At 44.5% G+C, this 25,817-nt stretch overlaps 2 long non-coding RNA genes across 2 annotated transcripts in view; both read right to left on the reverse strand.

The window, feature by feature from the left end:
- LOC309339659 overlaps positions 1-19,623 on the reverse strand; it is a 42,682-nt gene extending 23,059 nt beyond the window's left edge. Inside the window, exons 1-2 of the long non-coding RNA XR_014155511.1 lie at positions 19,557-19,623; positions 6,728-6,826 (exon numbers count right to left, since the gene is read on the reverse strand). This is a non-coding gene — a long non-coding RNA (uncharacterized lncRNA). The remainder of the gene's footprint in view (positions 1-6,727; positions 6,827-19,556) is intronic.
- Positions 19,624-21,156: 1,533 nt separating this feature from the next.
- On the reverse strand, positions 21,157-23,488 carry LOC309339669. The gene is made up of 3 exons (XR_014155520.1): positions 22,771-23,488; positions 22,217-22,323; positions 21,157-21,203 (listed from the first exon to the last, which is right to left on the reverse strand). It is a non-coding gene; the product is annotated as an uncharacterized lncRNA (long non-coding RNA).
- Positions 23,489-25,817: the final 2,329 nt, after the last annotated feature.

A 25,817-nucleotide genomic window follows, 5' to 3' on the forward strand; every position in this document is an offset into this window, starting at 1 on the left:
AGCGGTCAGACCATTGTACCATCTACCTGAAAACTATACCCACTGACTGGCTGTGGCCCGCTAGAGTGTCAGACCAGCATGTTCCAGTGAACAAGCTCATAGCTTTGCCCTGAAACCAAGTGAATACATAATGAATGTCTAGAAACCAACTCAAAGACAATGTAGAGATTGAGAAAAGCAAATGTGGCATGTCACTTTGTCCCAGGCACCAATATGTCCCCGCCATTACAATTTGGATAATTCTAAGAGAAGTTCTCATTATAAGATTTAGTGCTATAGTGATCTGGAGAGATTCCATCACGTATATTAGAGGGTGTTCACTTAAACCTCCCTTTACATCACTGTAATGTGCTATGTCAAATCTGGAAAACCCCCCCCCCCATGTATTCTGTTGAGTGGGGCTCCAGACATCTGCCCCCAAGTCCTACTTTGATGGCATGCTAAGGGGACCCACAGCCCTCAACCCTGTCATATGTGGCGCCTGCCCTAGAAATGTTGCCTGAAATAGGTCTTCATATAACAAGCATGCCCTGATCTGCTCATACAATCTTGGATTCCAGTAATTTAGAAGCCTTCCTCCAATGCAAATCATAACTGTATTCATAAATATCAGCAGCCGCTTTTAATTCCTATTGGGGGTGGGGGCAGATTGTAAAGGTTGGCCAAATATCCCTATAATGGAAATACAGCCGCAGTCAGCTAAAGAAAGCCTGCTATAATTCCATAATATTACTTGCAAAATTGAAATCTAAAAGCTATTTTGTTTACTGTTGGAGAAGGATTGTGGAATGAAGACATAAAAAGCTACTGAGGGGTGGTTTTTTTAAAATGCAACTTTTGCATAAATCTTGTATCTATAACCTGATCTTGGCGACATAAATATTAGCAGGCTTGTTTCCATTTCATCTCCCATAGAACCAATGCTGTCCTACAGCAATAACCAGCCAGAGAATAGAGCTATTTGCTGCTGTCATAAATAAGGAAGGGTGTCACGGATGTTTTCATTTGACTGAGCAGTAATGGAGTTAATTATACTTCCAGTCTCTTTGTTTTTGATCTGTGTTTCCAAAGTCATCTTGGTGTCCTGAGTTCTCTCAGTACTTTTAACCTTTCCTACTCCCACCACCAACAGTAATTTTTCCCACTTTGATGATGAATTTGGAAGTGTTATTGGTGAAATCTTGCAATTGAGTATCTATAGAATAAATACCAGTGAAAATCTTCATTACTGTAGAAGTATCCCAAAATGAAATGTTTTGCCAATAGTTATAGGCTGACAAATGAGATGTAGAAAATGCTACTGAATATGTTACTTATTAATATATCAGTACACCATTAAGAGAAAAGGCCCCTTCTAGAAAAGCACTCTGTGCTAGTAAGAAAATAAGAAGAATCAGTTATGATACATTGGGCTAAGGATATTGGTTATAATATACAGTTAGAAGATTGGGTAAAACTATGGAAAGATGGAATAAATTTTATGGCTTGCAGTTCTCTTAAAGAAAATATAATGAAAATGATGTATAGATGGTACATAGCACCAGTGAAATTAGCAAAAATGTTCAGAGCAAATAACCAATGCTGGAAATGCAGAAAGAGGGTACCTTTCATCATATGTGGTGGGTTTGTAAGGAAATGAAGGCTTTCTGGGAAATGGTTTATAATGAACTAAAAAAAAATGTTGAAATATACATTTGTAAAAAAACACCAGAAGCCTTCTTAATTGGTATTGTAGGTAATGAAATACATAAGCAAGATAAAAAAAAAGTTTTTATAGGCAACAACTGCAGCAAGAATATTATTAGCCCAACAATGGAAGCAGGAAGAGATAGCAATGAAGGAAGAGCGGTAGATGAAATTGATGGATTACACCGAGTTGGCAAAATTAACTGGGAAAATTCGGAACCAGCAAACCCAGCCTTTCCTGAAAGACTGGAATAAATTTATGGTGTATCTAAAAGACAATTGTAAACAACTAACATCACTAGTAGGGCTACAAGAAGTTTTGTAAGGTTAATTTTATCAATTTTTGCGAAGTATAATTTATAATCTGTTTATCTATGAAAAGGATTTAACAGTAATAACTGTAACAACAAAAGGCAATATCAGAAAGTAAGTTGGAAAACCATCAGGCGAGGAGGATGGAAGTCTTAGGCTGTTATAGCCAAATGTATGTTATGTTATATATAAGTTGGATGTTAAGTTTAAAAATATGTGTAAAAATAATTAAAAATTATTATAAAAAAAGAAAATAAGACGAAGCTGCTGGATCAGGCCAGTGGCCCATCTAAGCCAGCATCCCATTCTCACCGTAGCCAACCAGATGCCTATGGGAAGCCTCAAAGCAGCGCCAGCGAAAAACAGCACTTCCTCGCATGTGATTTCCAGCAACTGGCAATCAGAGGCAAATTTCCTCTGACAGTGGAGACAGAACAACATAACCGTAGCTAGTAGCCATTGATAACCATGAATTTGTCTAACCCTCTTTTAAAGCCACCCAATTTGCTGGCCGTCATTACTTCTTGTGGAAGCAAATTTCATTGTTTAATGAAATTAGGAAGCACTTTTTTGTGTTAGGAGGTACTTTCTGTCCTGAATCATCCAACACGCAGCTTCCTTGGATGTCCAGAGATTCTTCGTGTGTTATGAGAGGGGGGGGGGGGAGAGAGAGAGAGAGAGAGAGAGAGAGAGAGAGCTTTTCTCTATTCAATTTTTTGACACCGTGCATAATTTTATGCTCTTATCATGTCTCTTAGTTGGCTTTTCTCCAAACTAAAAAGCACTGAATGTTGTAATCTTTCTTCATAGGAATGTTGTTCCACCCTGTTGATCATTTTGGTTGCTCCTTTCTGAACCTTTTCCAGTTCTAAAATATCCTTTTTGTGTGTGGTGAAGTGATCAGAACTGCACACAGTATTCCAACTGCATTGCACCCAGTGCTATTTTTTCTAGAAAAAGAGGTGCCAGAACTCCGCATGAACCTCTCCCTCGTCCTCTTTGAGTGGTGATGTTGCCCACCTAAGAGGTGTTGGAACTGAGTTCTGGCGAGTTCCAGCGGAAAAAAAGCCCAAATTGCACCATAGATTTGTATAATGGCATTATGATATTTGCAGTTTTATTTTCAGTTCCTTTCATTATGATCCTTAGCATGGAATTCAAATTTTTCACACTGGTCAACATATTCACCGAGCTGTCCACTGCAACCCCAAGGTCTCATTCCAGGTCAATAACTACCAGTTCAAACCCCAGGAGTGTATCTCTCTGTGTGTAGGTTTATTGTTGTTTTTTCCCTAATGTGCATAATTTTAGACTTGTTTCCACTGAATTGCATTTGCCGTTTTTCTGCTGGTTCACTCAATTTGGAGAGAGCCTTTTCCAGCTCTTCATAGAATCACAGAATCTTAGAGTTGGAAGGGACCCTGGTCATCTAGTCCAACCGCCTGCAATGCAGGAATCTCAGCTAAAGCATCCATGACAGATGACCATTCAACCTCTGTTTAAAAACCTCCAAGGAAGGAGAGTCCACCACCTCTCGTGGGAGTCTGTTCCACTGCCAAACAGCTCTGACTGTCCAAAAGTTTTTCCGAAAGTTTAGTCAGAATCTCCTTTCTTGTAACTTGAAGCCATTGCCTCAAGTCCTACCCTCAAGAGCAGGAGAAAACAAGCATGCTTCCTCTTCCATGTGATAGCCCTTAAGATATTTGAAGATGGCTATCACAACTCCTCTCAGTCTCCTCTTTTCCAGGCTAAACATACCCAGGTCCTTCAAACTTTTCTTGTAAGGCTTGGGTTCCAGACCCTTGATCATCTTGGTTGTGCAGGTTCCAGTTTGTCAACATCCTTCTTAAATTGTGGTGTCCAGAAACTTTGCTTGAAACTTTTCTTTCCTTGTGAAAGAGCTTTCCACTTTCCTGCATTATTCTCTGGGTGCTTTAGAATTTCTTTAGAATTTTCCTTGGTGCTGGACTGAGACTACCTTATCGTTTCAAGATGTAAATGGATAGCGAGTGTGATCACATTTACACCACACATTTAAAAGCACAGTTATTACCTATTCCTCTCACAGAGCTACAATTCTTACAGTTTCCTGGGAAGAGGGTTTGTTTGTTAAGCCACTCTGGAAATTGTAGCTCTGTGAGGGGAACAGGCGTCTCCTAACCACTCTCAGCACCCTTAACAAACTACAGTTCCCATTATTCTTTGGGGGAAGCCATGCTTGTTAAAGTGGTATAATAATGCTTAAAATATGTGGTGCTGATGTGGTTTTTTCTTTCCATTAAACATTTCCACAGTGCTCTGCAGCCTCCCCAGCTGCCTGAGCAACTTGAACCTGGGCGGGGGGGCACCCATGGGACAGGATTTCTCCCTGTGAGTTTTACCTGAAAGAGAACCCCAGGGTGGCTGAGGCGCCTGAGTGCACTCTCTGATGTTGTTTTTAAGGGAAGGCCTTCATTTCACCTTTCTTTTTAAAAAAACTCACATGGATTTTTAAAAATAATAAACATCTGCTGGGGCACAGTAGGCTATCTCCCCAACTTCCCATGCTTAGAGGAAAGCCCAGCGAAGGATATCAAGAAGTTTCCCTGAAGCACAGGCATCCAGGGAAGGTGGTAACATGCAGAGTACCAGAAAAATGATTTGAGGAATGAAAGAAAACTTCTTTGCTGCCTCAGAAGTAAGGCAAGCACAACCAAAGCCCTGCATACCACACATAAGAATTTCACTGATTTTTTTTCCCACTCTCTCCTTTGATAATTTTCTAAGCATTGTTTCCTCATTAATTGATAGAGAAAGGTAAAAAAAAGTGGAAGACATTTTCTGCACAGCACTACCTTATGCTCATAATATGATTTCACCCACCTGACCCCCTGCCCTCAACGAAGCCATTCTATGAGAGTAGATTACAGTGGTACCTCAGGTTACATACGCTTCAGGTTAAATACGCTTCAGGTTACAGACTCCGCTAACCCAGAAATAGTACCTCGGGTTAAGAACTTTGCTTCAGGATGAGAACAGAAATTGTGCTCCGGCGGCGTGGCAGCAGCAGGAGGCCCCATTAGCTAAAGTGGTGCTTCAGGTTAAGAACAGTTTCAGGTTAAGAACGGACCTCCGGAACAAATTAAGTACTTAACCCGAGGTACCACTGTACATGTAGAAAGGTTGTGTTGGAATATGTTATTCTTGTGATTAGTCTGTGAGCAGGCTCTGGCAGGAATTTAGGATTATCCTCAGTGGATTGTGGAAACAGTATATGAATAACCAGTTCTGATGCAAATCCTTCCACATGTATGCACCCATGGGATCACTTTGGAAAAGGTCGTTCATGGGCAACAAATTGGTAACATAGACAAGTGGGACTTCAACAAAATGTTGCAGTGCGGTGTGTTCCAGTTAGTTAGCCATGCCCTTTTCTCAGATATTCCATTCTTCCTCCCACCTAATTCTTCATAAATCATGTCCCAGAATATTTTTCTTCTGGGGCACGTCCACCACATGTGGAAAAAAAACAACCCTTCTTTTTGATTACTTTTCCAGAATTTATTACTAATTTTTTATTTATTTTAGCCAATGCTTTGAATAAAATAAATAAAGGGGAGCAGGACCCTCCAACAGATCTCCACACTGAAAGCATCCCTAAAGAGCCAAAGGACCAAAGAAAATAAAAATAAGGTGCTTACAGTGGGAAGGATGATGCTTGTTCTACTGGAAAACAGGTCCATGCCATTTCGAGACTACATTTAATGGGGGGGGGGTGATGGGAATGGTATGAAAGAACTGCTAATGGGAAGAAAACCTTCTTAGACCCAATGTTTAGAAATTGGATGCTTGTTTAGATACAGGAGGTCACTTGGTCCTTTTCTTCTCCTCTGTCATTGTGTTGCTGCAGTTGTGAGGCCTCCTGTTTTTTCTATCTTTTCTAAAACATGCAACTTTCCTGTTTGGGTTTGTGAAATTGCTTTAAGTTTATCTCTCTCTCTGTGTGTGCATGTGTATATATAATATACATGCAATCAGCATCCCCTGGTTTCACTCTCTGATCTTTCTACAAAAGCAGTGAAAGAGACAGAAGAAACTCAACCCTCTGAGCTCCAAAAAGCTCTCCTGTCTATAGTGATAATGGATTTATCCAAGCTTTGCCCTTTGTTAGGGAAGGTCAGGGTGTTGTGTTCTTTGGTGCGTGTGTGTTTGTGTGTGTGTGTGTTTCACTCTCTAAATTCTTCAAGGCTCTGAATCCAGTTTGCATATTGAGCTTCCAGGAACTATTTTCAACTTCCAAGGGCATTTGAGCATGAAGAACACATTTCTTGATGTCTTTAGCTACAAATTGGCACGCAGCTGGGCTTGCAGTAGCATCGTGAGGAGGGGGCCAACATCTTAAATCCGCTGTTTATTACCCAGGAAGTTCTGATCAAGTTTATGGTTCTAAAGACTTCAACATATCAACTCCACTGAAGAACAGGACAAGCTATTGTAAATATGAACCATCAAAGCACCAGCCATTTCAATGAAATGAAGCAAATCAATTGTTTTTCGCAAAGGTGCCTTTCAGACCTCCTTTTTCAGGTTCTCCATTACTTTATTGGTTTCAGCGGTTTTTGTATGTTAGGCTATTGAATGAAAATAAACTAACTGAAAGGGTCTCCCTCCCCTAATTAAACCTCTGAAGATCATTTGTCTCATTATGGCACCTTGACTCGTTTTACTTGACCAAAACGAGTGGAGTTACCTTGAAATGTTGCAGACAGAGGCACACCTCAAAGATCACAATCTTGCAGAATAATGTCCTGCACGTCACTTTGAATTTTCTCCTCCTGGTGAGGGAAAGCTGAAAAACAAAAATAGGAAGGGAAGTAATGAACAGTGTTTGAGGAATCTGAAACCTTTTATTTGGGGAGAAAGGGTCCAGCTGGTTCATCAGGTTTCCTTCACATGGGAATATCACTGATTTCCCTCACTAAGGAGGCATTGATGCCTTCTGTGACATCAGTAGCCATTCCAACAATCGCCACATACATATCAAACCTATTTAGTCAAGGTACAATATGTATGCATTCGCCCTGCCTGTACCCCAAATAGCGAAGCAAATCAGGATGAATTGGGGTGGTCTTTCAGGTTATTGAGTGGCTTCATACTGTTAAAAAGAGGTGTGAAGCTGGATCCGGGAGTGCCCAACCTTCCAAGTAGCTCTGCTGCCTCAGTTTTCCCATGAAGTTAAATCAATTGCAGATTCTCCCCACTCCACCCCCAATTTCTTTACTTTTCTGAGAAATTAAGCCAAGCTGAGTGGGGAATGCCCAGAGATGGAGAGGAGAGGGTCCTCTCCACCCAGCCCAGAGCTGCAATGGTCCTCTACATTCTTTAGAGATCACCCCTTCTCAAGGCTGGCCCAACTGTGAAGCAAAATGGGACAATTCTCTCCGGCCAGAGGTGTATGGATAGGAGAAGTAAATTGGCCCTCACATGTCTCAGAATTGGCTGTCCTGTTTTACAATGGGTAGCCAACCTGCTTGCTCTCCTGCAGCGGCCAGCATAACCAGCAGCCCATCTGCTGAGGCAAGATGAGTCTGGCTGCTGCTCCCTCAACTCCCCTCTCTGAGGAAGTACGAATGGGCTTGTAATTCTGAGCAAGATGGCCAGGATTGTGCCTCAGCTGTTGCAGAGGTTCATTGCCACAGCTAAAAGTACAATTAAAGCTTTTTTTTTTTTTTTAAAAAAAAGAAGTTGTAAATAATGTTCATAGAAGTGTAAAGTTGGAAGGGACCACAAGGATCATCTAAGTCCAACCCCCTACCAACTTTGAAGTAACTTTTTAATGAAGCTTAAATGGGATTTGTGGCCACAGTTTTAATAGTATTAAAATGACATTTAATGGGACTTCTGTAGCAGCAGCAGTGCAGGGAGTCACCCAGTCACCTTGCCCAGAAGGATCTCCTTGGTTCCTTCTTGGTGTGATGTGGGGGGGGGGTGGCATTTTGAGAAGGTGACAGAGAAAACTCCTGTGCTGCCACCAGCAATAAAACAGCAAAACAAAATGTGGCTGGGCAGGAGAGATTGATTGCTGGGCCACTCTGGGAATAGTAGCTCTGGGAGGGGAATATATACTTTTAGGCGTCAGGTGAAAACTTTCTTCTATCACCAAGCCTTTGGCTGAATAAACAACCGATTGCCTTTTAAATGTGTTTGTGGGAGGGCTTTTTCCTGTTTGTGTTTGTTATGCTATGTGTTTTCATTTTGTAGTTTTATGGTGTAAACCGCCCGGCAATCTTTGGATGAAGGACAGTACAGTCAAACCTCGGCTTCCAAACACTGAAAACCCAGAAGTAACTGCTCCGGTTTTCGAATGATTTTCGGAAGCCAAACGTGCTACGCAGCTTCCATTTTGAGTTTTCCTGTTGTATTGAGGCTTCCACTATCAGTTTTCGGTTGTTGAATGTTTTGGAAGTGGAACTGTCTTCCGGAATGGATTACGTTTGACAACCAAGGTTTGACTGTATATAGATTTAAATAAATAAGTAAAACAGGGTTCTCCTAACAATTCCCAGCACCTTTAGCAAACTACAGCTCCCATAATTCTTTGGGAGAAGCCATGATGGTTTAAAGTGGTGTCACGGTGCTTTAAATGCATGATGCGAATGTCCCCCCGGCTGCCCCATCACTTGGAGCTGATTGAATTACATGGCAAGTCACCATGTTATGTTGCATTGTATTGTGGCAAAATAATATAAACTATCTTGGAGATCGTTTGACTAGAAAGCTGAGATATAAATCCTCAAAATACACAAATAAATGCATGTTATTACCTAGGACGACATGGTGAGATGAAAATGCATTTCTGGTCTGGAGAATCCCCTCCAGTCCTGTATTTTAGGTTATAAGGCAATCAATTTCTTCTTGGAAAAAAAAAATGAAAGAGATCCAGGCTGAAAGAAGAACTAACTAGGCAAAATAATGGCTCCTGAAGTTGAGATGCAATTATAAGCCTCTTCTTGGCCTCATACATATAACGCTACTAGCATGTTCTCCTCCTGTTCACCTGCTGCAGGGGAGGATGCTAAATTGCTTTCTTGTTTGTATTTTGGTATAGTGCTCGTCTCTTTATTACTAAAAGCCCTCCATTGATTCAGCCTCCCCCCCCCCTTCCCGCATTCTCCCTGTGGCACATGCATTAGGCAAGGCTAAGTGGATAATGGAGCAAGAACAATCATAAGGATAATGGTGGGTTATAGAAACAATTATGTAAGGAATAACACATGACAGGTGATCTAATCCAAAATATATAGGCTTGCTGCCATCTCCGCGGGAAAATTATGAGACTCTGGGACAAAGGGCAACTGCATTTCACCAGGTACACCCAGCATGTTTGTGTTAACACCAGCTACTGTTTATCCGTCACACAGGAGTATTCTTATTATTACTGTTATTAATATTGTGCATGCATTTACATTCTTATCTCAAGAGTGCAGGAGGAGCCCTGCTAGTACAAGCTTAAAAAGCTGATATAGGCCACATTCACACCACACATTTAAAGAGCGATGGTAATAATAATAATAATAATAATAATAATAATAATAATAATAATAAATTTTATTTATATCCCGCCCTCCCCAGCCGAAGCCAGGCTCAGGGCGGCTAACAACACTAAAATAGTGCAACATTATAAAAACATTATAAAAATTAATTAAAATCAAAATTGATGGCAATCATAAACTAAAGTTCTGTAAAGATTGCCAAAGGAGGGAGTCAGGCTGCGCCCTGACCAAAGGCCTGGTGGAACAGCTCTGTCTTGCAGGCCCTGCGGAAAGATGTCAAGTCCTGCGGGGCCCTTGTCTCTTGTGACAGAGCGTTCCACCAGGTTGGAGCCACAGCCGAAAAAGCCCTGGCTCTAGTTGAGGCCAGCCTAACCTCTCTGTGGCCTGGGACCTTCAAGATGTTTTTATTTGAAGACTGTTAAGTTCCTCTGTGGGGCATACCAGGAGAGGCGGTCCCGTAGGTATGAGGGTCCTAGGCCGTATAGGGCTTTGAAAGTTAAAACCAGCACCTTAAACCTGATCCTGTACTCCACCAGGAGCCAATGCAACTGGTATAGTACTGGATGAATGTGATCTCGCAGCGAAGACCCCGTAAGGAGTTCCGCTGCGGCATTCTGCACCCGCTGGAGTTTCTGGGTCAGTCTCAAGGGCAGCCCCACGTAGAGCGAGTTACAACAATCCAGTCTGGAGGTGACCGTCGCATGGATCACAGTGGCTAGGTCAGGGCGAGAGAGGTAAGGAGCCAACTGCTTAGCTTGGCGGAGATGAAAAAATGCCGCCTTTGTTATAGCTGCAATCTGCGCCTCCATGGAGAGGGAGGTATCGAAGATTACACCCAAACTCTTAACGGACGGTGCTGGCACTAATTGCACCCCCGCAAGAGATGGGAGTTGCCCCCTCAATCCCATATCGTCCCATCCCAGCCAGAGGACCTCTGTCTTCGAAGGATTTAACTTCAACCGGCTCCCACGTAACCATCCAGCCACAGCTTCCAAGCATCTGATCAGTGTGTTTGGGGCTGAGTCAGGATGGCCATCCATCAACAGATAGAGTTGGGTGTCATCAGCATACTGATGACAGCCCAGCCCAAAACTCCGGACAAGCTGAGCGAGGGGGCGCATAAAGATGTTAAAAAGCATCGGGGAGAGTATCGCAGCCTGGGGCACTCCACACACCAAGGAGTGGCGCGATGACAATTCCCCCCCAAGCGCCACCCTCTGTCCCCGACCAGAGAGAAACGAGCGCAGCCATTGAAGGACTGTGCCCTGGATCCCCACGTCGGCAAGGCGGTGGTCCAGGAGTTCGTGATCGACCATGTCAAAGGCTGCTGACAGGTCTAGAAGAATCAGCAGCCCCGACCTGCCTCGATCCAGCTGCCTGTGGAGATCATGTGTTAGGGCGACCAGAGCCGTCTCGGTCCCATGACCAGCGCGGAAGCCGGACTGGAATGAATCCAGAGCCGATGTTTCATCCAGAAACCTACCAAGCTGTTCAGCAACCGCTCTCTCAATCACCTTACCCAGGAATGGAAGATTCGAAACTGGGCGGTAATTGGATAGATCTAAGGGATCTAATGATGTTTTCTTTAAGAGCGGTCGCACCACTGCCTCCTTCAGTTCCCCTGGGAATGTCTGGTGCCAAGGGACAAATTGATGATATCCCCCAGGGGGGCCTGCACCTCGTCTGGACACGCTCTAATCAGGCAAGACGGGAACGGGTCGAGAGGACAAGTGGTGGGCTTTCCAGCTCGGAGGAGTCTGTCCACGTCGGCTGGGGATATCCGGTCAAAGTGGTCCAATACTGGACCCGAGGACAGTTGAGGGGCCTCCAGTTCCTTTATTGTATCCAAATTGGCAGGGAGGTCATGGCGGAGCAACAGGACCTTCTCCGCAAAAAAGCTCGCAAATGCCTCACAGCTGTGTGTCAAATTGTTATTTAAATTTGGCTGTCCTTCGAGGGATGTTAAAGACCAAATTATACTAAAGAATTGTGCCGGGCGAGAGCTAGCGGATGCAATGGAGGCTGAGAAGTAGGACTTCTTAGCGGCCTTCACTGCCATCTCGTAGGTTTTCATAAAAACCCTATAAGATGTTCTTGAAGCTCCATCACGGGCACCCCCCCATACTTGCTCTAGCCGTCTGAGGTCCCGCTTCATTTTCCGGAGCTCGTCGGTAAACCAGGGAGCCCGGTTTCTGCGGGATCGCAGAGGGCGCTTAGGTGCGATCTCATTGATGGCTGCCAGGAGCTGGGTATTCCAGCCCTCAACAAGCTCAGTCAATGAGTCGCCAGGGGGAGAAAGGTCCCGCAAGGCTTGACGGAATCTATCAGGGTCCATCAGCCTCTGTGGGCGAGCCCAAATTGGCTCGCCACCTAAGCAGGGTGGGGGTGGAACGTCAATCCTGGCTTTCAGAGCGTAGTGATCAGACCATGGCACCTTCATTGAAGGAAACATGATCACATCTATACCGACGCCAAAGATCAAATCCAGTGTGTGGCCTGCTTGATGTGTGGGGCCCGAAACAAACTGGGAGAGCCCTAGTGTCGCCATGGAAGACACCAGGTCCAGAGCCTGTGAGGAGGGAGTGGCATCAGCATGGATGTTGAAGTCCCCCAATACCAATAGGTTAGGGAACTCCAAGGCCCAGCCAGCCACTGCCTCTAGCAGGCCTGACAGGGTGGCTGCTGGTGCGCTAGGTGGCCGGTACACCAGCCAGACAGCCAAGCTCACCTTGGAGCCCCACACTAGGCCAACACATTCAATGCCGGGGATCAATGGCGATGGTAGAGCCCTGAAAGAACAATCTTCCCGGATTAATAATGCCACCCCTCCCCCCCAGCCCACAGTCCGCGACTGGTGGAGGACGGAGAAACCCGGGGGCACCATCTCTTGTAAGGTAACAATTTCCCCTTCGTGCACCCAGGTCTCCATCACACAAGCCAGGTCGACCCCCTGCGAGGTGAAGAAATCTCGCAGGGTGGCGGTTTTGTTGCCTATAGACCTGGCATTGCACAACACCAGTGACGGAGGTGAGTAATCCTTGCTCACCCTACCCTCATCTCTCGGGATGGGGCGCAGATTGGAAGGGGTACGAGCATATCCATATCTCGATCCCCTTTGCCTATGACTTCTGCCCCCACCGCCATACCTCCCTCACCCCTCCACAGTAGGAATCCCAAGCCTCATGCTCGCCTCCATTTACAAAATATAAAAACAAACAAACAAACAAACAAACAAAACCAATTATACCAAAACAAAACCAATCCCCACCCCACTCAACAACCATCCCATCCCAACCCAAAATAAAACAAAACAAAATAAAAATACATGAATAAAAACCACCGTTTATGGTGGTACAACAAAGTAAAAAGTAAAAACACTTTTAAAACACTTTAAAATATATAAAAACATTTTAAACATTTGCTGCAGCAGCACCAGTGTCCTTAACGTTGTAGCGGCGGTGAGTATGGGCCCCGCCCCCTGGCCTGGTGGAGTGGGCTTGCAGGGGGAAGAGTCCTCCCCACAAACTCACAGCTAAGCGGCAGCAGCAATGTCCTGAGGCCTCCTTGGAGCCTTATATGCTGAGATGGAGCATGGGGCCCGCCCCCAGGCCCAAGGTGGAGAATGGGCTTGCAGGGGGAGCGGTCCTCCCCAAGACTCACCGGCAAAGCGGCAGCAACCACAACTTTAAAGAGGCCTGCCTTCCCCCAAAGGATCCTGGGAGGGGTAGTTCAGGCATAGGCAAACTTGGCCCGCCAGATGTTTTGGGACTACAACTCTGATCATCCCTAGCTAACAGGACCAGTGGTGCGATTTGTAGTCTCAAAACATCTGGAGGGCCAAGGTTGAGGAAGCCCAATGCAGGATAACCTTAGCCTTTCAGGCTGATTGAAAACAACAGCATACAGAACAAAACCAAGTTTTCCTATGCCTGCTGTAGTTTGTTAAGGGTGCTGAGAGTTGTTAGGGCACTCTTTTTCCCCACACAGAGCTGTGGGGAAAAGGGGCATCCTATCAGCACGAGTCAACTGTCAGGGATAGTCCTGCAACATCTGGAGGACCACAGGTCCCCCAATGCTGCCTTGAGCCAGGCTTCCTCAACCTTGGCCCTCCAGATGTTTTGAGACTACAATTCCCAGCGTCTCTGACCAGTAGTCCTGCTAGCTAGGGATCATGGGAGTTGTAGGCCACAAACATCTGAAGGGCTGAGGTGGAGGATGCCTTCCTTAAGCTCTGTAAGGGCGCTTTTCAATAAAGCCAGACTTGATGGCTGGGTGAAATGGAAAAGTTCTAGCACCAGTTTATAGGCAACAGCTTCAACTGCATTAGTGATTTTATTCCTGTTGGGCAGTCAGATGTGATGCTCTTTCTGAGTCCTGACAGAATAATTTTTACACCAGCCCCCACCCCCATCTCACCAATTGCCTCCCTGGCAAAGTGCCACCTGCCTGCCTGGAATCAGTGCCCCCATGGCGTGTCGTTTCAGGGCTTTGTGGGGAACTAAAAGCACAAGCACCTTGCGGCCTCCTGCCAACTGAGGTAAATTCCAAGCCCAGGGAAGCATGCAGGCTGGCCCAAGGAAGCACAGGCAGCAGCATCCATGGAGAGTTGGCAGCCGCCCAAAGATGCCAGCGCTTCCTGAAACTACAGCAGTGCAAGTGCTACGGATCTGGCCCAACTGCTGCCAAAGCAGGACCCTGGGATCAGAGAGCAGGGCTTGCTGAGAAACATTGACGCCTTCCAGAATTATGAGAAACGGTTGTAAGCACATTTGTAACCTCTTACAAAGCGATGCAAGGGGATTCTGGGGTGGGGTGGAGAACCTCAGGTCTGGGGGATGAATGCTGCTGTGTAGTCCTCATAACATTCCCTAGGCCACACACCCTCTTGCCCAGGCCTGTTTCACCTCCCAAGGGTTTTTGGCTGGCTGCAATGGGTCCTTGAGTGCTGATATTGCTTCCTGAGTGCCTGGATAGAGGGTACAGAGGTGTGTGTTTGTGGAAACTAGCCAGTAGTACAAAGGCAAATTTTACACTTGTTGCTCTGCCCACTTTTGCCTCCGGCTCCTCCCACCACTGGCATGTGGCATCCAAGTGGTTTCTCAGAATGGAATGTGGCCCTCGAGCTTCTCCACCCCAGGACTAATGTATATGTATGAGTAAGCATAGATGGCAAAGCCATTCCCTCTAAACCATGGTCACTTGTCAGTCAGCTGATGTCAACGGGTGAAGTTAGCTGATTGTTGTTGTTTAGTTGTTTAGTCATGTCTGACTCTTCGTGACCCCATGGACCAGAGCACGCCAGGCACTCCTGTCTTCCACTGCCTCCCGCAGCTTGGTCAAACTCATGTTCGTAGCTTCAAGAACACTGTCCAGCCATCTTGTCCTCTGTCATCCCCTTCTCCTTGTGCCCTCCATCTTTCCCAACATCAGGGTCTTTTCCAGGGAGTCTTCTCTTCTCACGAGGTGGCCAAAGTATCGTAGCCTCAGCTTCAGGATCTGTCCTTCCAGTGAGCACTCAGGGCTGATTTCCTTAAGAATGGAATTGATCATCTTGCAGTCCACGGGACTCTCAAGAGTCTCCTCCAGCACCATAATTCAAAAGCATCAATTCTTCGGTGATCAGCCTTCTTTATGGTCCAGCTCTCACTTCCATACATGTCAGCTGATAGTGGGGTTCAATTCTGCATTGGCTGTGCATGCCAGTTCCCTGCTTAGACCCTTGCAGAGATCAGGCTTGGAGTCTCTGCTCATCGTCTGAGCTCAGATGCTGAGGTAGACTCAGCTGAAGAGTGGAGCATTCAGGCCTGCCAGGTGCTGCTTCGCCAGTGTGTTTCTTGCAGGAAATGTACTGACAAAGCAGGTCAACCTCCCCTCATCCCTGCAAGTTAACTTTGACAGGTGAGTGGGACTGCCTGACGCCAGATGATTGACAAGTGATTGGCCCTGCCTACCTGTGAAAGTTGGCCCATGAGGTGAGGGAAGCTAAAGATCTGGTGCACTAGGCCCAAAAGGCCACCCCCTCCCCAAATATAGACAGACACTTGAGATCAGCTCTGACAGACCCATCACTGATTCACTCATAGAGGTATCAGAAGACTTGTCAGAAGGGTCCTACACGAGATAAGAAATCTGAAGGGAAAAATAAAGTCCTTCAGTTAAAAAAAAGTTTGTTTATTCTCCTTTGTAAAAAGTATTAGGGGCTTTTAAAAATATATATATTGGTTTCTTTGCCTTCCACCTTGTTTTTGTAAATCACTCTGGAAGCTCTTTGAACAGAAGTCTTTTCAATATTTTTTTTAAAAAAAAACCTTGGAAAGAGGTCCAGTGCTCATTGAACCAGACTGGAATTATGGGCTGCGGGGGGGGGGGGGAAGGTTTGTACATTTATACATATCTCCCGCAAAAGGAGGAACATGAACTACACCCCTAGACAGTTAATGTACTTTGACATCAGGTAGAAAACGGCTATTTGATATGCATGTACAAGGTATTAGTGGTATACCAGCAATTACTAACAGTTTGCAAAGAGTTCTACGCCTGCAATATTCTGAATATTATTTTTGTTTCCAAATGCTTTCATTTCTGCAGCAGGCTTTATAGATAATGAAATCTACTACAGGAGAGGGATTGTGAAGCGTGCCATCTCTTTAACATGATGCGCAGGTTAATATATGCAGGCTGAATCTAAAACCGGGAGGACGGCAGCAGAGGTTCGGCAGAGAGCTTTATCCCATATTTCCATACGTAGAAAGCAGGATGCATTCTGGAACCATAATAATTGCTCACAATGGGGTGCAGGGGGTACGAGGTGGTTAAGGCACAGCAGGTGGGCAGCTAACGCAGGCTCCACTTCTGGGAGCATAGCTAGCGTGCAGCTTATTAAAAAACAGCCTGATGGGGTCAGTAGCCCAGTCTCAGAATACCACCCAAGAACAATTCAGTTTTAATAGCTTTTACTATGTATTTCATAAGCATGCCCATTGAAATTGAGTCATCAAAGCCTCCCGGTTCCTCCAAGACAGATTTTAGCCCGAGAGCTTGGAGTAATTATCCCACTGGATGTAAGCCTGTGTAGCTATTTCAACCTCGTTCATCATTTCAAACAGCTACATACTCTGCCTGCTAATTTCATCAGATGGATTAGCCTCTCTTACTTGTCTATCTTTTTTTTTTTATTTCTGGGGGGTGAAATATTGCCTTTTCCCCGTTTTAATAAGCTGAGCAGGCATGCACCGCTGCACCGCTTCTGACTCCTATTTCTTTCAGCTCAGGGAATGATCTACTGAGGGAAGATGTGAGAGTAAATGTGAAGGTGAAAAACTTGACCACTCTTACCTGCAGGCTCAAACCAGCTGTTTCAAGCTGTCTTAAAAAAAAAAAAACCCAGTAACAACACATTGGTTCATCTTTTTTCATCTGTTCCACATATATACAAAATGGTTGGCTTTCAAATTGTTTTTGCTTTTACTTTTTTTTAGTTTCTCTTATGGGAGACAGATAATCACATTGCAGGAAGCTGAAGTTGATAACGGAGGGTTGCAACTCAAGCAGCAGTGCAATGCTTAACTACTCAGAAATAAGTTCCACTAAAGTGCAGAAGGCTTATGCTCAGGTAGGAAGTGGGGGGGGGAGGAGAGAGAAACTGACATTTTAAACTCAATTCAAAACAATATTAGAACCAAAACACAGCCAGCCTTTGAAATTTGCACTTCTCCTAGTTTTCTGATGCTGTTCTCTAACCAAAAAGTCCATATATATGCATATATATATATGGGAAAGTGTGCACAAATATGAAAATTTTGTTGGAAATGACATATATTAAGGGAAATTGATTGAAAGAATGTGTGTATTATTAAAATCTGCATATGAAAATGTGTTTACAGTGGTACCTCGGGTTAAGTACTTAATTCGTTCCAGAAGTCCATTCTTAACCTGAAACTGTTCTTAACCTGAAGCACCACTTTAACCAATGGGGCCTCCTGCTGCTGCTGCGCCGCCGGAGCACGATTTCTGTTCTCATCCTGAAGCAAAGTTCTTAACCTGAAGTACTATTTCTGGGTTTTCAGATTCTGTAACCTGAAGCTTATGTAACCTGAAGCGTATGTAACCTGAGGTACCACTGTATTAGGATAAGTTTGCACCAAAATTTTCATGATAGTTTTTTTTTAAAAGCAAACTGATGCAGAAATGTGGAGAATTGAATTTATGACCAGACAAATGAGAAACTGAAAGAACTGAAAAGGACAGATACTTCCATCTTTACTCCCAGGCAACCGGGTATATGCAGAACAAACCCTGTTGGTCTCTAAGGTGCTACTGGACAATTTTTTTTTATTTTTATTTTGAGTGTAAAAAAAATGTTCAGTAATTAATCAAGCTTAGGTTGGTTGAATTGGCCGTGCTATGGCAATGTTAACCCTAGTGTACCAGCTTCCCAGCACCGCAAGGCAATAGGTTAATCTATTTGAGTCAGTGCTTCTTAAATCCTGGGGGGTGCAAATGAAAATGGTCGGCACAGTGAATTTTGTGTCAGTTCAGCAGATTGGACTTGATTACCTTCGCATTGCTTCGAGACTTAAGAGTCCGTGCCTCTAATTATGGGTTCCAAAATTTATGAATGGCAGGCATGTATCTTTAAAGCAGAGCAGGTTCTGCTCTGTAGGGAGCCATCTCAGTGCCACCAAGAGCAGAAGATGACGGCAAACTAGAGTTGAAACTTTCAAATAAATAGTTGGAAGTTCCATTGCTATTGCTGCCTTGTGAATCCATATAAGTGTTTGACTTAATACTAATGATCTTGATACTGGTACTGAACCATAACTAATGTTACAAATTTGCAAAAATTAAAAGAACATCACCTAAAATATCAATGAGTCCTAAGATCAAGGTCGTTGCAAATGATATGGATCTTGTCTAACTACTTGGATAATTTAGGTATAATTGAAGGATCTCTTTCCAGCATTTCACCACTTCCTAACACTGGTTTTTGCCTTCCTGCTGGTACAGGCTACAGTTCAGTTTATTACTAAAAAGGACTTTGATTTTAGTATATTAACAATCAGACAGCATCCCTCCCCACAAAATTTGTTATTTCTTTCTTGCCCATGAGTAAATAAAGTGTGTTTCCTCTCCCCACCTGATGACCACAATTTACACAATTTACAATTTTGTGTATTCAATGATTTGCACTATTCATGCTCCCTCCATGAGCCAGAAGCACAATTTATGTCAACAAGGAATCAGGCCATCAGGTCTTGTGGGAACTCCCTCCCATAACAATACAATTCTCAGAGTGCTTTACAATCAATCCCTCTTCACAGGGAACTTTGAGAATTGTAGCTCTGTGAGGTGAATAGGAACCTCCTAACTCTCTGCACTCTTCAGAAACAACAGCTCTGTCTCGAAGGTTGCCTCCATGCCCCAACCCCCCCCCCCAATAAAAAAGCTGTGCAGAAGCTCCACACCCAATACCCAACACCTGCAGAACCTGGACTTCTGCCTGCCTTGGCCTGAGAAAGGAAATCCATGCTTTATAATACTGGACTATGTACATTGTAACATAGGAAGTTGCAGTGCGCACCATCCACAAGATTTGATTCACTTCAGGAAGTGGTACAATCTGTTCTGAGTCACTCCATAGTCTGTCCAATTCAATTCATGCTCCAGGTTCAAAGCAGCTTCATTAAAAACAAAGCTCCATTTCCCATATTTCGCTATCATGGAGAATCAAAATATGGCTATAACTTTTTCCCTTCTTGAAAGAAATGGATGAAATGTACAGCATAGCAGCCTCTCCAGAGTGGATTAAGCCCACCAAATTGCAACCAGGGTTTGGGGGTCTGGACTCTTTGATTTATTTATTTTTAGAAGGAGTAACAATCTCCTTCTTGTTTTATTTTGGGAGAGCTGGATGGAATTTGTAGCCATGGTTGCCCCTTTGGAGTGCACAAACCCTACCAAATCGCAGAAGAATAGCTGCTTTCCCTGCAATGACACCTATGACAGTTTGAAGTGTGCCTCACTTACCTGTGTTTTGTGGGCAAGTCCTCTGCAATTGCAGGCATGAGAAAGGTGCTCTTCAGTAGCATACCTGGCGTACTGCAGAAATGTAAGCCCAGGATTAGCTTTTGTGCTGTATGCATTTAAGGTTGAATGGGGTGAAATAAACAGGATTCACTTTCCTCCATGTGCTTCTGTTTATTGAACCATTGCGATTGGAGAGCCATGGAAGGAATTTCCTCTATTTGAAAATGAGACGTGTTGCTCATAAAGGAGTTCTCTTGCCCCTCTCCCTCCGAACTCCTGCCCATGTTTCCCTTATGCTTTATTAATTTTGCTTCTGGTAGGAAGCTCCAATCCATAGTTTTTCTCTGGCAAGACACACTATCATGTGCACTTTATTCAGGGTGGTTGTTGTTTTTGTTTAGCCGTTTAGTCGTGTCCGACTCTTCGTGACCTTATGGACCAGAGCACACCAGGCACTCCTATCTTCCACTCAGTGGCGTAGCATGGGTTGTCAGCACCCGGGGCAAGGCAAGTAATTTGCGCCCCCTAACCCATGGATTTGCGCCCCCTAACCCGTGGATTTGCGCCCCCTAACCCTAACCCCCAGATGTTGCGCCCAGTGCGGCCGGCCCCCCCTGCACCCCCCACGCTACGCCACTACTTCCACTGCCTCCCGCAGTTTGGTCAAACTCATGCTGGTAGCTTCGAGATCACAAAATGTCATGAGGCACTCTTTGGTCCATAATCTGCAATGCCTAGTGGAACCTGTGCTTTGTACTATCAATGCCGCAAATCACCCACAGATCATCTGATACCCTCCAACATTTATCCAATGAAAATAGGGATGTCCTAAGGAAAAGTGAAGGGACGCGGGTGGCACTGTGGTTTAAACCACAGAGCCTATGGCTTGCCAATCGGAAGGTCGGCAGTTTGAATCCCCATGAGCTTCCATTGTTTGGTCCCTGCTCCTGCCCACCTAGCAGTTCGAAAGCACAAAGTGCAAGTAGATAAATAAGTACAGCTCCAGTGGGAAGGTAAACGGCATTTCCGTGTGCTGCTCTGGTTCGCCAGAAGCGACTTAGTCGTGCTGGCCGCATGACCCGGAAGTTGTCTGTGGGCAAACGCTGGCTCCCTTGGCCAGTAAAGTGAGATGAGCACCGCAACCCCAGAGTTGTCCTAACGGTCAAGGGTCCCTTTACCTTTAAGGAAAAGTGGTACATTCTGGGATCAAATCAGAAACCAGGATCCAGAACAGTCCCTGGAATATATGGACACTTGGGGGGGGGGGTTGTCATTCTCAGTTTTCCTCTTGCCTTGGACTTTGCACAGATCAGTTGCATCATGACTAACAGGAAGCTGCTCTGTACCAACTCACACTATTTGGCCATTTACTCTTCTCCAGTGTCTCAGGCAGAAGTACTTCCCATCACCTGCTTCCATGATAATTTTTACTGGAGATGCCAGGGAATGAACCTGCTGTCTTCTTCATTTAAAGCATGTGCTCTGACACTGGGCTATGGCCTTTTCCCATGAGAGCTCCCACATGCTCTGTGCCTGGGGTGGACTGGGACTAGTGCACTTACTTGGCTCCTGGTCTGCTTGGGCATCCAGGGGCTGGATTGTGCTTCTTATTGATTGGTTAGTCTTAATTGCAGGTGGCTAAGAGAACTGATGCAAGATGAAAGGGAAAGCATGACTTCACAATGCCTCCGAGTGACATAAACCTTACAAACAGAAGAGCCAAGTTTACAGTAAGCAAGAAAGATGGCTAGGGTTAACTCAATATAATAGAGTGGGCTTTCAATCAGAGTTAAAATATGTCTTTTAAATGCAAATAAAGAAAAATGATGGGCATTCATGTGATTGACAGCCTCTCCAAATAGAAGTGTTGCTATAATTAAGCAATAATGTATGAGTGAGTGTACATTATGACAAATTGGAAGTTCGGCTGATTAGATTGAGCATATAAACTGTCAGTATAATTATCACATTTTAATCATTTTTCTCCATTTTTTTTTATAACAGCATTGTCTTCAGACTCATTTGGTGCTTATTAGATTGATATTCTAAGAGGAACCGTACAACATAAAACATGTCCTTTAACAGGATGAACTTTAGATAAGACTTCAGGTATGTCTATAAACATTTATAATGGTGGCTGTTGTGCCTTCACATCCTTTTTCATCCCGTGTGCCATTTAATGCCAGGCGTGTGTCCCTTTGATCATGATAGAATATGCTCAGCTTAAAATTCCATTGTGAAATACAGCACTGGCCTACAATGAAATGCAAAGCGTGGAAGCAGTGTACACATGAGACAGCCTTGGCCAACCTGGTGCCCTCTAGATGTTTTGTAGTGCAGCTCCCATAACCCCCAGCTGGCATGTCTTGGATCTAAAGGGCACCATATGGTTGAAAGGGCTGTATGTGTTTAGCCTGGAGAGGAGAAGATTAAGCAAAGCAATGATCATGGTCTTCAGCTACAATGGTCTGTTTAATGTCTCTAGGAAGCCATGAGGTACAGTCATTTGAAGTGTTGGGGTACACTGATGACACACAGCACTATTCTATTGAGTCAGAAGAGGCTGTGTATTGTCTGGACTGTTGCTTGGGCATATACCTTTCAACTTTCAGATTTGAAAATAAGGGATCAGCAGCCAAAATAAGGATCAGCAGCCTCACCTGTCCCAGGCACTGCTGTCTTCCACTGCCTCCTGTAGTTTGGTCAAACTCATGCTGGTAGCTTCGAGAACACTGTCAAACCATCTCGTCCTCATGGTTCAATGTTACTAGTGAGCAAAGTTACCCAGTCAGGATTTGAATCTTGGTCCTAACTTTTGGAGTTAAGTTAATTTTTAGCTGTCCATTAATACTGACAAACCGTATCTCCCATTCATCTCTCAGATCCCCTTGTAAATCTAAAGTACTGACCTCACCACATCCTGCAGTAAAAAAATCCCCCAAGTTAACTACACATTGTGTGAAGGTAAGTGTGTGAAGCTACAGCATTCCTACTATCAGCTTAAGTGACACATTCACACTTCCCCCCCCTCTCTCTCTCCCTCCCCCTCTCTCTCTCTCTCTCACACACACACACACACAGAGTAGATCCCCTCCAAGCCAAAGGCCCAAAGGCAGAAAGCCCAGCCCTCAGCCAAACGAAGCCTCAAGCGGTGGTTCCCACAGTGTAGCAACCCGGCAAAGGGATACAGCAGCAAGGAAAACCACACCGTCACCTCTCCACTGGGAAGCGCTGAAGCAAAGGCGAGTCCCCAGGCAACGCGGCCGATTTGATCGGCACAAGGCATGCAAGCTCCACCCCCCAGTCCTTCTCAGACTCCTTATTGGTGAGCAACGCAGCCGAGCAACGCAGTTGAGGAGCCTCCCTGGCCAGCAGGGAGGGAGAGGAGCTGCTTCCTTTGAAATCTGGGAAATTTACGGGATATCAACAATCCGGGATAGCAGCAGGAAATGGTGCTGGAATAAGGGATTTTCCCACCAAATACGGGAAGCTTGACAGCTATGCTTGGGCACAGTGGTGAAGTGGATGCTAATAAGCAGAGCTTGAACCCAGGGAAGATGGAAGAGGTTCTCATGTCTAGGAGTATTGCTAGTTGTCTCTCTTCTGAATGGGGTTGTATTCCCTTTGAAAGAACAGGTTTGGAGTTTGCGTGTGCTCCTGGATCCATCTATTCATCGCTGGAGGTTCAGGTTACCTGATGTCATGGACTGGCTAGATACAGGGGAGTAGTGGGGAGTAGGGGAATAAGGCTTCTGCTTCTGCCACTGCTTCTGGACATGTCTTTGCCACAGACTCTCCTGTTCACTATACCCTGTTATATCTTCAGCTTCCAACACCTCCTCTTCCCAGTCTTCTCCCTCTTCTCCCACTCATCACTGCCCTACCACCACTCCCTGGGCTTTGAGCCTTCTTCCCTTAGGGGTTCCCTAGCTGGTGCCTCCCACAATTTCTCTGCATTCAACCAGCCCATGATACCGGTTTCAGCTTCCTCCTTATTAATCCCTATAGAAAACAAGGAGCAGGAAGAGGGGAAACTAGAATTAGATGGCTTCGTCTGTCATTGGCTCCACATGCTGTTGACCTTCCTACCTTCTGCCATTACCAGTCTCAATGGGCAGTAGTAGTACATCATTCAGAAGGCAAGGTTCACTGTGGATGTCCATCACAACACGCTGTCCAAACTAAATATTTTTGGGGAGAAAGGGAAATGCTATTTGCGCCTCTCACCCCTTCAAAAGATGGTTACTCTGTCTGGTATAAGAACCAAGATAGGTGGACAACAAGAGAGCTGGTTTGGGTGGGAAGAGGACCAGTGAGTTGAAGCCTATGATCTATATAGCTTTGATCCATAGAAGAACATGGCGGACATGTGTCTCTTATTTCACAATAGGTGCTGCTTCTGCAGTTTTTTTTGCCTTCTGGTATAGAAATAGGGGGGGGGGGCGGTTTCCATGTGGAATGGGCAGATCTTCCCTCTGCTCTGGATTGGGGTGGTAAGCATGAGAGATCAGTTCTGCTTATTTTCATAGAACTGAGTGGCATTTGCCAAATGGAACGAAACGAGGAACAAGTTCTCTTTCCAGAGCAGTTCTTCAAAGTAACTTCCCACGCACGTGTACAATATTACTCTACAGATTTGCTATTGAAATGAAATACTGCAGTGACCTTTTTAATTCCCCTGATTTTTTATAATCTTTGAAATTTAGCACAACAGCAGGAGTTTAATCATATTCACTGATATAAAAGCCAAAATAAGGCACCTCTACATTCAATTAGAGATATGACCTCCAAGGTGCCAGACTCTTCAGAGATTCTGTGAATGTCTCCAAGGACAATTACATCAATGAGGCATGGGGCTTCCTCCTCTCATTTCCTTCATCGCAACGCAATCCTATGCATGTTTACTTAAAAGGAGGTCTCGTTCAGTTTAGTAAGGCCCACTCCCAAGCAAATGGGCATAAAATGGCAGATTTAGAGCCAAACTACATGTTGTGTTACTAGTGTGTTTTATTAGTGTGCACACTAATCAAAGCAGGCATTCTGCCACCAAACCCCACAAATAAGGGCTGCAAGATAGGATTAATCCTTCCTCCTCTCCATTTGTTTGCTAAAAATCCCCCAAGCTGCTATCCCCCCCCCCCTCGCTTGCAGAGGTGTGCCTGCAAAAAGGTTCTCGGTATTATTACTATCATGATTTATTAATGATATAATATAATTTACTTGATATACCACTAATGCCAAAAATTGCATTCTAAGTGGTTTACAAATATAAAAACCAGCTATAGAAGCATTAATATATCAGCACCCATAACTAAAACATCCAATAAGGCAAACCCATTTCTTACAGCCTGCTAGTAAATTTGGCACAAAAATATTGGCACAGTTGTTATACTGTATAACAAAATTTTAAAGTTTGGAAATGAGGTCGCTGTGATGATGATGGTGATTAAATCCACATAGCCGTGTATGAATCTGTCTCCATTTTACTTTCACATGTGTGTGTGCCCATGATTTTTGTAAACCACTTTGAGGTTTTTCAAGTGGTATCTAAATTTTAAGAAGTAAATAATAATTTATAAGACATGATTTAATTCTGATGTTTTCCGACGGTGTAAATTTAAAAGTAAAACATTTACCAGGATCCATATTTCCCCACTAGAGTTCATTCTTATTTTTCCATGTTGGAAGAGTCACAAAAGATAAAGCTTTGCACACAGTTTTGTTCTGTATGCTGTTGTTTTCAATCAGCCTGAAAGGCCGAGGTTATCCTGCACCAGGCTTCCTCAACCTCAGCCCTCCAGATGTTTGGAGACTACAATTCCCATCATCCCTGACCACTGGTCCTACTAGCTAGGGATTGTGGGAGTTGTAGGCAAAAACATCTGGAGGGCCGAGGTTGAGGAAACCTGTCCTGCATTATGGTGCTCCAGTATGTAAAGTATCAAGAATTACATATGGCTTTTGCATGAATCTTGGTGCCTCAGTATTGAAAAAGCTTGTCACCTATACAAAAGTGTGAGATAGATTCCATTTAAAAAAAAAAAAAGGTGAGGGGGGGGGAAATAAGTTTGAAAATAGACAACAAAAGGATTCAGGCATGCAAGCAAGAAACAGGCAAGTAGAGTTTTTTAGTCTCACAACAACCCTGAGAAGTAGACTGAATAGAAAGCTAGAGACTCAGAATCAAAGAACTAAAGAATTGGAAGGGACTCTGAGGGCCATCTAGACCCACCTCCTATGATGCAGGAATCACAGCTAAAG

This window comes from Podarcis erhardii (genome assembly GCF_964252035.2).
Source record: "Podarcis erhardii genome assembly, chromosome: 3".
Classification (NCBI taxonomy): domain Eukaryota; kingdom Metazoa; phylum Chordata; class Lepidosauria; order Squamata; family Lacertidae; genus Podarcis; species Podarcis erhardii.